A 12,923-nucleotide genomic window follows, 5' to 3' on the forward strand; every position below is an offset into this window, starting at 1 on the left:
GGAATAAAGGAGGCTAAAGCGACAGTGGTGTTTTCGCCCTTTGACTGGGAACAGAAATCTCTTCCACTTCACCGTTCTTTTTCACCACAGTTTGTAATGTTATCATTATTATTTTCCCCTTAGAGTCTCCAGAACCTAATTTTTTAAAGCCAGAATTTGTGTGTTTAAATATATGAAAAGGATGCCTCAAACATCAGCGCCCAGCACAGACTCAGAGCGAATCTCACCCTTTTTGTTAGCCACCTTTCTACCTTATAGGAACTCAAGGCAGCTTACTATGTGAATAACAAAATACAGTACAATGTATGCAGTGAAACAGAGTAGTAAGGATGGACTACAAAATCAAAGGACAATGAGATTGTATTTGAGGGACATCAGGTATTTATTTTCAGACAGCTATCAAAATGAAAAACATATTACGCTGCCACCGCCCTAGAGAAGGTCTCTATAGCTGAGGTGGGCGTCAGAAACGTTCTCTAGTGCCATCTAGTGCTCCAAGACCACTGAGTCACCAGAGTTTTTCCTATCTGCACCCTTAGCCTGGGGCATTTGCAGTGCCTGTCAGCACCACAAGGACTTTGATGGGCCTCACTGACAGCAGACCTCTGAAATCGATGCTGTTGATGCTTCAGATACTGTTCTGGCTTTGATAGCAAGGACCTGAAGCAATCAAAAGGTTCTTTAGAAACAAGTCACTGGAGCACCGTCTCCTATCCCCGTCTCTTCCTCTTTGCACTACATGTTCAAGTTAATTTTATTGCATTGGGCCAAATTTTTTTTTTTAAAAAAAAAAACCCCTATAAAACTGGGTTGCAGTCAAGCATTGTTAAAAGATACATTTTGTGCTCATTGCGTTTGCTCATCTCAGTTCTTTGGAATTCTTCCCCCACATTGCTTGTCTGCTTATATCTATTTCTTGACAACTCCTCATTTCTTAAGAGTGTTTTTTTCTTGCTAAACTAAAGCTAGCTCTTCTATGGTTATGTAAGGTAGATACACGAACCTACCATATTCGGAAAGAACCTGCCCGTGTTTTTCTGGTTTTATTGATTCTCTAGCACACATGCTCCTGGAACGTCGTTCATATGAGGATCTAAGATCAAGATAGATTATTCCTCTTATAACAGATTGGACTAGTACCTCTGTGTCTGAGTTAATACCCTATTTCTTAAGTGACTGTGATCTAAGTTTACATTGGCAGTGGCATACTTTATCTCAATCCTTATATCTTTTAAACAATAGATTTAGAATTATGCTGCTCATGATTTATGAATCAAGGAGCTTCTAAGAGAAAGGAAAGGAAAAGTTGAATTTTAGTAACAATTTAAATCTCAAGGGGTGTGTTTCTCTAATCCTTAGGATCTTGACAGAATACTATATGTATTACATTTTTTAAAAAATTGACGTTCAGAGTTGTCTGGAATCTGACTGAAAATATAGTGACAGAAAAAAAATGTTCATGGCTTGGAACCACCTCCGAGACCAGGAGCTGGGTGAGTCCGCCGCCAACTACCTCGCCGCCCTATGCCAGACGGCCCAGTTTTGCGAGTTCCCGAACCTCAACGATGCCCTGCTCGACCGGTTCATCTTCGGCCTCAGGAACGAGAAGGTGCGCCGCCGTCTCATCGCCAGAAAGAACATCACCCACTCAACGGCCATCGAGGAGGCTGCCGCTGCTGAGGCCTCCACCAGAGCCAACCGGGGGGCCACCCGGGGCACTGCACCTCCTCCACCGCCGCCAGCGACCGTCCACTACAGGAGCACCAGCGACAAGGAAGCGAGGCTGAGACCTACAAAATGGCCGTCCAGGGGCACTGGTCACGGGGCCCAACGGCTCACCCATGCGGCAGCTGCAGGGACCAGCACGACCATCGCACGTGCCGCTTTCGCAACGCCGTCTGCCGTGGATGCGGCCAAAGCGGCCACATCACTAAAGTCTGCTGCTCTGCCAAGAAGGGTCAGTTGGCGGCCCCAGGAAAGAAAGACAGAGCCGCCCAGCCTGTCCACAAGCTCACCACCGAGGGCCGCACCATGTCCTGCCGTTGCCACCACAACGACCTGCTGCACAGCATCGAGCTTCACAAGGTCCACGGCGCCCGGAATGTCTCCATCACCGTCTCCATCGAGGGTGCCCCGTGTGTTATGGAGGTCAACTCCGGGTCTGCGCTCTCAATTGTCTCGGTGGACACCTATCGTGCCTTGGCCGCCCGAACGACCCTTCCCAAGCTGCAGCCGTCAGAGATCGCCATCTCCAACTATCAGCGCCGCCGGGTGCTGGTTCAGGACGTCGCCTTCATGACCATCCACCACAAGCACTTCGAGAGCTGCCTACGCCTTGTTGTCGTGGAGGGTCCTCGTGCTAGCCTCCTGGGACTTGAGTGGTTCCCCGCACTGGGTATCCACCTCATGGGTGTAAACCACATCGACCAGGCACAGCTCAATGCCGTCTGGACCGAATTCGAGGATGTTTGGAGAGGCTTGCTGGGGTACTATAAAGGCCCTCCCGTCCGCCTGCTCATTGACCCCGCCGCCACCCCCACCTGCCTCAAGCCCCGCCGCGTCCCCTTCACCTTGAAAGACAGGATCGATGCCGAGTTGGACCACCTTGTCTCCCAGGGCATCCTGGAACTGGTCCCGAGCACACGATGGGAGACCCCGATCGTCACACCGCTGAAACCCAACGGTGATGTCCGGATCTGTGCGGACTGTAAGTGCACCATTAACAAGGCACTTCAGAGTCACGCATACCCAATTCTTATATCCTTTAAACAATAGATTTAGGATTATGCTGCCTGTGGTGAGCCACCTCCTGGTGTCCCTCGCCGGCGGCCGGGTGTTCGCTAAGCTCGACCTGGCGCAAGCATATCAACAGCTGCCCATCGACACCGACTCAGCGGACACCCAGACGATCGTCATCCACCGGGGCACCTTCAGGGTGAAACGACTGCAGTTCAGGGTCAACACGGCGCACGGCATCTTCCAAAACCTCATGGAGGATCTCCTAAAGGGCCTTCCTGGTGTCGTCCCATATTTTGACGACATCCTGATCGCGGCCGCCTCCGAAGGGGACCGCCTCAAACGAGTCCGTGGGGTGTTCTGCAGGTTCCGGGACGCCGGCCTCACCATGAAGCGGGAGAAGTGCCAGCTCAGCCTTCCTCAGGTGGAGTTCCTGGGCTACCTGATAGACGCTGACGGCATCCACCCAACCCTGGCCAAATTTGCGGCCATCCACGGCGCCCCACCTCCCCAGTGCAAGCAGGAGCTCCAGGCGTTCTTGGGACTATTGAACTTTTACCACGCCTTCCTACCCAACAAGGCATCGGTTGCAAAGCCCCTCCACCGCCTGCTCGACAAGGCCACTCCGTGGTCATGGCGAAAGCCGCACAAAGAACTTTCGAGGCCGCCAAGGGCCTTCTGTCCTCGTCCAGTATGCTCGTTCACTTCGATGAGTGACTGCCGGTGGTCCTCACATGCAATGCCTCCCCCTATGGCATCGGCGCAGTCTTGCACCACCAGATGCCAGACAGGCAGGAGGCCCCGATTGCATTTTATTCCCGGACTCCCACCGAGCGCAACTACGCCCAGATAGACCAGGAGGCCCTCGCCGTCGTGGCCGGGGTTAAAAAGTTCCATGACTACGTCTACGGCCGCCCCTTCGAGATCGTCACTGATCACAAGACGCTGCTGGGCCTCTTCATCCCAAACCGACAAACGCCACAGATTCTGTCACCCCGGATGCTCCGCTGGTCTATTTTCCTGAATGCATATGACTTTCACCTATTGCATCGGCCAGAGAAGTCCATCGACCACGCAGATGCCCTCAGCCGCCTGCCGCTCGAGGGGTCTGACCCCAACCCTGCCCCGGCTTACAACGTGATGTTCTTTGAGTCTCTGCCGGAGCCACCCCTGCAAGCCTCGGATTTCGCCGCCATTACTGCGAAGGATTGCACCCTCGCCCGTGTCCTCAACTGGGTGGGGAAGGGTTGGCCGGCGGCTCAGCCCGGGGAGGAGTTCACACCATTTGTGAGCCAGCAGCATGAACTCTCACTGCACAAAGGGTGCCTGCTGTGGGGAAGCTGCGTCGTCATACCGGCCAAACTGCGCTCATGAATACTGGAGGCACTGCACGCCAGCCACCCAGGCATCGTCTGCATGAAGGCGCTGGCACGCAGCTATGTTTGGTGGCTGGGCATCGATGCTGCAATAGAGGAATGGGTGAGCCGTTGCCAGCCCTGCCAGGAGTCCCAGCCCGAGATGCCACGCGCCCAGGTCTAGCGGTGGGAATCCACACACGCCCCCTGGTCCCGTCTACACATCGATTTTGCAGGACCATTCCAAGGCAAGACTTTCCTGGTCGTTGTGGATGCTTACTCGAAATGGCTGGAAGTCGTAGCCGTGACATCCCTGACCTTGCGGACCGTCATCTGGGAGCTGCGCCGGCTCTTCGCCACCCACGGCCTGCTGGACACCATCGTCTCCGACAACGGGCCACAGTTCACGTCTGCCGAGTTCCAGGAATTCATGGCGAGGAATCTGATCCGCCATGTAACTTCGGCACCCTTCCACCCCTCTACCAACGGCCAAGCGGAGCGCATGGTCCGCACAACAAAGGACGTGTTGCATCGCATCATTCATGGGGACTGGGATGTGTGGCTAGCCAACTTCTTGCTAAACCAGCACATCATCCCCCACTCCACCCCACGGAACTCCTGATGGGTCACCGGCCGAAAATACTTCTCGACCGCCTACACCCTGACTTCACGCCAGAGAAGCCCTGCCAACTCAGCCCCGCAGCTCTGAGAATGGTAGAGCAAGAAAACCCGGTCTACGCCAGGAACTATGGCACGGGCCCAGCCTGGATCCCAGCCATGGTCCAGGAAGCAACAGGGCCGGTCTCCTACCGGGTCGCCACTCCGGACGGGCGAGTCCTGTGGCGACACATCAACCAGCTGCGCCGCTGCCCGGCTGACTTGCCCAACCACGCAGCCGCCCCGGAACCGGCTTTGGAAACCAGCACCGCAGATCCCGTGCTCACAGAAGCAACGGAGTCCACAGCACCCAACTGGCCGATACCGCTGAACGAGGCTGCGCCGCCTGGAGACGGAGTGGAGGACAACCTCCCCGCCCCCGAGCAACAGGGCAGCCCCGCAGCCGCCGAGCAGTCAGAAACCCCCGTTCCTGCACCTCGCCGCTCCCAGCGCGCTAGATCGTGACCCAGCCACCTTAAGGACTATGTGTGCTCATGAGTGTCAAGACTAAGGGGGGAGGGGTGTTGTGTATGTACATAGTTGGCAGACAGGCAGGGGAACGGAGGAGCTTGAGTCTTGGATGAAGGATCCTAAACCCTGCACACGCGATTGGCCCCCTGCCGGCAAGCGCCATTAGTCCTAAGCTGGCACGCACCATTGGTACCCGGGGTTGTTACCCCCTATCACGGATCAGGGGGGAAGTGGCTGTGGGCGGCCAGGGTAGCATATAAGCGGGGCCATTTCCACTGTATGCCCAGTTCAGTTCTTCACTACAATAAAACGTTGTTGGAACTCCGTCTCGACCTCGTGTGTCCTCCCCACGCGGACTTAACAATATAATTGAAGGATTTTATTGTAAACAATTGACCATCTTGTGCTGAAGCTCTTTGTTCAGTTTATGCCAGTAATTAAACAGGGTGTTCTGTGCGCTTGCCCAAAGGGAAGGAAGACCTAATTCTGCTCTCAGCAAAGTGGCTGGAGTGTTTTAGGGTAGTCCTAGGTTCTTTTTCAAAAAGAGATTTTGGATTCTCTCCAACTTAGCTATCAGAGCATCATTCCATTCCCAAACCTCAATGCTATTATAAAAGTTGAGTGATTACCTTGCTCTGAATGAGCTTTATACCTGGATGTATCAGGAAACCCCCTTTGGTACAATAAAATTTTAAGGTGGCCCCCATTGTCTGGCGAGCTGGTGCTTTTACAATTTCTAGGTGGGCCTTCCAAGAAAGTATGTCACTAAATGTGATACCCAGATATGTGAAGGTTCAGCATTGGTCAACTGGGAAATCATCTATGGACCATCTGGAAATACACTGCCGTTTTCCGAAGGTCTTAGGTCTAAGAGTAATTAATATTTAGCAGTTCTTCTTTACAATAGTCACTGAGTCTAGACAGTGACCATCTCAAACCAATACGGGTTAGAGATGGCAAGACTACGTCTTCAGCATACAGAAGGACTGGTATTTTCTGTGAGCCAAGGCGAAGGGGGAAGAGGTCAGAACCTGAGAGCCTCTTAATGATGTCATTAATGTCAAGGTTGAAAAGAAGGGGGGCCAGAACATAATGCTGTCTGCCAGGGAATAAATAAATAGACCACAGCAAAGCAGGTTTATGAAAGATTGTAGTAAAATCAAGGGAAAAACCTGGGTGGCAGGTTAAAAACCCAACTTCCTAAAAGTGCTGAACCCAGGACAAATCTCTCATGTGGAAACGGCCCAGCAATGGTGCCTTTTTTTATTTTTTTTTTACATTCTTGATCATGGGGATGGATACTAAACTGGGCCCATGTGTGGGGGATGCATGCAGATGAAATGAGCCCACACCTTCATCCCTGCTTTATACAGACATAACATGACTACCAGTTTAGAAGAAGAATTGGTTTTTACATGCCAACTTTCTCTGCCACTTAAGGCAGAATCAAACCGGCTTACAATCGCCTTCCCTCCCCCTCCCCACAACAGACACCCTGTGAGGTGGGTGGGGCTGAGAGAGCTGTGACTAGCCCAAGGTCACCCAGCTGGCTTCGTGTGCAGGAGTGGGGAAACAAATCCAGTTCACCAGATTAGCCTCCGCCGCCGTTCATGTGGAGGAGTGGGGAATCAAACCCGGTTCTCCAGGTCAGACTACACTGCTCCAAACCACTGCTCTTAACCACTACTTAGAATGGCAAGACCTCAATGTTCTTCCTTATTAAGCCTCTCCCTATTCAAAAATCCATGTGAATCTATCCTGGTCTGGCAGCGTCACACATTCATGTTGTCTGTGTGGCATCCAGTCTCAGTTCCCACTCCTGTGGTGGTGTTGGTGTTAGGGTTGGTGTTGGTGTTAGGGTTAGGGGCTGTCAAGCCGCAGCTGACTTAAGACTTTCAAGGCAAGAGATGTTCAGAGGTGGTTTGCCATCGCCTGCCTCTGTGTAGCAACCCTGGACTTCTTCCTTGGTGGTCTCCCATCCAACGACTAAGCAGGGCCAACCCTGCTTAGCTTCTGAGATCATGCTAGTTTGGGCCATCCAAGTCAGGGCTGGCCTTCTATCCATGGTACTTTTTGATCACAAGGTTGACAGCTGCCCTTCAGAAACCCCCCCCCCCCTCCTCAGGCAGGACTCCTATGTTTTTAACAAGTGACCAGCATTCAAACACTAGTTTAAACTCTGACCAGTTAAGCCGTCTACCTGAGAAATGTCTCCCTCCCTGCCACACCTCTAACTAGGCAGCAGGGGGCAGTGTTCAGCTAGGTATGGTGCTGCCATTGAGTCGCTGCTGCGCGGCAGCAGCTGGGGACCAAATTTCTTCTCTTCCTGGGCTGCAGATGGTACCAGAATCATAACCTACGAGTTGAAAATCCAAATGCTGATTTCATACATTTTGTTTCATCAGAGGATCAAAGAACTGCAGGTCAGCTTGGAGTTCCCTCACTCCACTTCCTGATGCCGTTAATAACAGCTGGCCACAGGCCACATTGAGCTTTACCCACCACTTCAACTCCATGTTAGGAGTTGTACTAACAATGCAATGAAGATGCAATAATTTGTTTACGTGTATTGTTATTATTGCTGTTCCTGTTGTACTTCTTCTTCCCTGGCAGACCTGTGCATTGTATTGCCTGCTTTTCTCACCAGAGCAGTAACCAGCATCTGTTTCAGAAGTGATCACAAGAACTGATCACAAGGTTATCTGGGTTCATGGGCAGAAACCAAAGATTAATCTAAATAGTATCTCATAACTCAAAACTCTTGAATGGATCCCCCTCCCCCAATTAACTGTGTGCCTTTTAACAGCTGGGGGCGGAGGCAACACAGGGATGTGGAAGAAAAGCATCCTATACGTATTTGCTGTCAAGTCACAAAAAACTTATAGCAAACCCCAGGTGGGGTTTTCCAGGCATGAGACGTCCAGAGGTGGTTCTGCCGTTGCCCTGCCTCCATGTCGAGCCCCGGGTATTCCTTGGCGGTCTTGTCAAGGCAATCTCCATCTTGGCTGCAATTTCCCACCAAAGCCTAACTGTTTGTCTCTCACAGGTGCCTCCTGATCAGTGAGCTTCTTCCCAAGGACATTTTCTCAGGGCGAGTTAATTAGTCCAACCGTTTAGCTGGGAACCTCTGGTTGGGAGGGGCTTCTTTGCTCATTCCCTGGAATGTCTGGTTGAGAGGGGGGTCAACCTGCTCTCCGCACCTAGAAGCGTCCATGAGGTCAGCCCGATGATTGGTCATCTGGACACGGTCAGCTTTTCCATAAGAAGAAGCTATTCAGAAGTCACATTTCCCTTTCGTTTACCCTCTCCCCACCCCTTCCTTCTCAGCACACTGCCAGAAAGACTTCGTATTTTGCTCTAGAGATCTCAGACCTCAAGTAACATTTATGCTGTGTAGGATTTCCAGTAAGTATTTAGTGAGTTAGCTTTGTTATTTTATGCTGCTATATTGCTACAGAACTGTAACTTGTATTTTTAAAATCCTTTTTCTAAAATGTTCTATTCAATAAGGCTTTGTTTAACTTTCCTCATGTGTGAGCTCTAGTCCCGTGATAATCCCATAAACAGACATCCACAGACAAGCAGTCCAAAGAGAGTTGATTTATTGGAAAAATCCACAGGTTAACAGAAGCTAAGAATCAAATGGACACTAATGAAAACTACAAGCACAGTACAGGGCATATATGAAAGAGCACAGGGCAAATCGGGGTAGATCTGGATGCCATGGCAACCCCCCTCCCAGGAGCTGTCAGGGAGGTAAGATTCTGCCGACATTCCCACAGAGTTCAGTCTAAACATGTTGTTTGCAGGGCTAGAGCTGGCCTTGGCCAGCAGCTGGAGAAAACCACAACATTCCTTTACTGGCTGAACCCAGAAAAGCGTGGTTGTGCTACTACATGGAGATGGGGCTCTGTCTCCAGTGGTCTCCCACCCAATACCTTGCCAGGGTCGAGGCTGAAAGGGGGCTGCTGGCCCAGGGTCACCCAGCGAGCTCCCATGGCAGAGCAGGGGGATTCGAACCTGGCTGGGGTCCATGTATTTAATCATATAAATGGACCCAACTAAATGTATTCATATGTATCTGAAGAGCTCCGTGAATGGCTGGTTTCCTGATCACAACCAGCAAGCAGAGCACAAGGTCCGTCTTAACATCATGGAGGTAAAGTCCATTTGTGGCCCACTCACCATAGTTACTAAAAGGAATGTCCGCATTCAGAGGCAGGAGGCCTCCAAGTACCAGTTCTAGGAGGCGACATCAAGGAAAGGCCTCTTCTTATGTTCTGAAAACAGTGCTGGGAAAAGTGAGGAGTGGGGAAAATGGCAACAAACAACAAACCAGCGCTTTAACTCCTAAAACGGAAGGTTTCTGAATTGCCCTCGTGGACAGATGAGTGTGTTTGATGGCTGAATAGACCTGCCCGGCTTCAAGGTTACAGGAAAACCAAAAATGCCCTTAGGCGGAGATGAGCAGAGCGTGTCCACATCCCAGCTGGGAGGGGGAGAGAAAGCAACCAACGTACAGATGTTGCACCTTTGCCACCTGCCATGGTCTCCTGTAAACCCTGTGGGGGGGGGGGATCAGTGAAGCATTTCCCCAGCCTGACACCTGTCCCTTCCCCTCTGCGCTCTGCTCGCTGTGTGCAAACTGTACCATTTGGGGGTGGGGGGAGGAGTGAACAAAGACTCCAGGATCCTCCAGTAAAATTTTGTTGGTCAAAGTATCCTTCCCATTTTAGTAGATTTGTCCCAGTATCTGTTTTGTGTGTGCTGAACAATCAAGGTGCAACAATCAAGATACTTTGAGTGGGTGAGGCGCATAAACCAGCTGCTCTGTAAGCTCATCCTCTCATCTAGAGATGGGGACCCCGGCCTCTGGACTCACCCATGTACACGTGTGCACACACACGCACATGCAAGGTTGGGTCTACTGACCTGAGGCAGTCTTTTTTTAAAATAACATTTAGGTTTTACAGGTAGCAGAAGAAAACTACCAAGGGTCTATCTCTGGGCCCAGCTGGCTCTTTCCTCAGCTCTGCAGTTGGACTGCTGCCCTCCTTCTCCCCCAGGGCTCTGACACTCCTAGGTCCCTCTTTGCCAGGTCCCTCTTTGCCACTAGCAGGAGGTTTTGGGGGCAGAGCCTGAGGAGGGGAGGGACTTCAATGCCATAGATTCCAATAGCCAAAGGGGCCATTTTCCCCAGGTGAACTGATCTCTATTGGCAGGAGATCAGTTGTAATAGCAGGAGATCTCCAGCTAGTACCTGGAGGTGGGCAACCCTAGACACTCCCCCCCCCGCCCGCCCCAAAAAATCTTTCCAAGAAGCATGGGCCATTTTTCTGTTCTGGACTGAGGTTGTGAATCTGTTCTAAAACCACTTTTCAAGTCTATCGGTTTGGGGGTCAGCAAAGATGTTCCTCTTCATTTACCATATACTGTCATCTGTTCCCTCCTTGCCTGTTGCTTGGCTTCTGGGTGCTCAAGGATCCTTCAGGGCATGCATGCGTGTTCCCCTCCAGCCCTCCTCTGGCCCCTGTGCCCAGGGCAAGGCTGGCTGAACAGGGCAGGGGGACGAGTTGCTTTTCATCCATCCCCCACTCTTGCAGCTGTTGAAGGAAGGAATGATGGGGGGGTCCTGGGAGGGAAAGAATGCATAGCTTAACAAGACCTCCACAATATTCTGCCGTCCAGGGAATAGCCTGGGGTACCCTTCTCTTACTCACCACCTGTAGCAGTGTTTTCAAACATTTGTCATCTCCGACAGGGTATGAGCTTTTGTGAACCAGAAACGTTGTTAGTCTTTAAGGCGCTAACAGGTCTCTGGCTCTTTTCTCCCTGCTACAGACAGACTAACGCGGCTCCCCATCGCGGACTCCTCGTCTCCGTTGTTCTCCACTGCTGTGTTACAGTCTCTCTCTCCCCCCCCTGTACTTCTAGGAAGCTGCTGAATGAGTAGCTAAGCAGCGCAGATTCATGCCTGCTGCTGGTGGCAGTTTAGAAAGGGGTCATAATCAATAAAACTTTTGGCACGAGCATTTCCTCAAAAGTTAGTCCTCTGAAACAGACCTTTGAAAGGGACTGGGGACAGAACTGCCAACTCTCCCTTGGGAAATGCCTGGCTGTTTGGGGGTGGAGCCTGGGGAGGGCGGGTGTGGGGAGGGGAGGGACCTCAACAGGGTATAATGCCATAGAGTCCAGCTGTCACGACCCCCTCTGAGCTGGCGGGGCCCCAGGCATTGGGGGGGGGGGGACACTGACAGCAACCCTCCATCCACACGCCGCTCCTTCTGCCCGTCCTTTCCCCATCTCAGTCGTTTTGGTTGTCTGCTTCTGAATAGCAGTAGATGTCCAGCTAGTAACTGGAGGTTGGCAACCCTACCAGCCATGTTGTTTTCAGTCGCTTTCCTAAGAGTCCCTAGCATAGAAGTTTCCTTTTTTTTTTTTCAAGAAGGAGTCACCTGCAGAAGGTTAAAGGAAAGGGATAGCATCCAGGCAGTCTGAAGCCTCACCACTTTTTCCTGGGTCTTTAGGAGGACCCAAACAAATTTCAGCCAGGAATAACCATCAGTTCTCTGAAAGCTGAGACTCTGCACATCAAGAAATCCAGAATAATTTCAGGCCCAGCTTTCAGGGAGGGCGCTGGTTTAATTATCCTACATGTTTGGGAGTGCGTTGCTGGTTTTGGGATTTCATTCTGGGTATTTTTTCAGATTTTAAGTGGTAGTTGTATTGGTGGAACATCTAATATCCCTTTGTAAATGCTGCTTTGATACCGTAGCCATTAAGCTTCATGTTCTATTACTTATAAATGATCACGACATGATATTTTCAGAAAGTTTGCCAGCAAAATCAGTCCCAGTGATCCCAAGAACTTCTCCTCCAGCACTGCTGCTCTGCTTTTGTGCTAGGTGAAGGTACAAAAGGGGAAACTTAAATAGGTCTCTCACTGATTTACCTACTGGATTTACTTACAGGAAGGCAGGCTGAGAAAAAGCCTTGGGATTTGCCGTTTGGGGGCTGGGCCTTTGCGGTCCTGGCTTCACCCCTGCTGCACTTTGGCCCCCCTGGGCTCTGTGGAAAGGCTGTCGGAAAGGGCTGCTAATCATGCCTTGGTGATGACAAAGAGAACTGCCATTTTGCAGATTAAATCTGCAACTGGCTTCACTCTGTATGAGTATACAGAGGGTGCCTTTACAGGTAATCAGTTCACACATTCAGATGACAATTGAAATGTCTGGGGAAACTGTGTAGATCCACCTCTCGTTATTTAATCCCATATGGTCAAAATATTCAATACCACAAGCAAATTAAAAAGTCTCTCCTGCTGAACGGATTTGCACATCCGGCACTCTCAACCTGTGTTGCCATTGAGAGATGCCAGCAAGCGGCACCACCTGCCAGCCAGCAAGGGGGCGAGTGGCCACCCTTGCCCAGTTTCAATCAATCACACTCAAAGGATGGTGAGTTGCCCTGCTGCCCCCCCCCCTCTTTAGAGAGCAAGGCTGAATGGGCGTTTTGTGTCTACAGAGATCAAACTTAGAGCATTCAAAATATAAGAAGACCCAACAAACAAAAAATCAAAAGACCATACAAGGCCTGTTCAAGCATCAGGCTAAGCAAGGATACAAAGAAAAGTTGAAAACACAGAACTCTATCAGCCTACGCTTGGCATTTATCCTAAAAAAATGTTTAATTAGGATAGGCTAA

General features: G+C 50.9%; 1 pseudogene; it reads left to right on the top strand.

Moving 5' to 3' along the window:
* Positions 1–1,459: 1,459 nt before the first annotated feature.
* LOC130488440 (uncharacterized protein K02A2.6-like) lies at positions 1,460–5,213 on the top strand (annotated as a pseudogene).
* The last annotated feature ends 7,710 nt before the right edge of the window (positions 5,214–12,923 follow it).

Source organism: Euleptes europaea, chromosome 16 (assembly GCF_029931775.1).
Source record: "Euleptes europaea isolate rEulEur1 chromosome 16, rEulEur1.hap1, whole genome shotgun sequence".
Lineage (NCBI taxonomy): Eukaryota > Metazoa > Chordata > Lepidosauria > Squamata > Sphaerodactylidae > Euleptes > Euleptes europaea.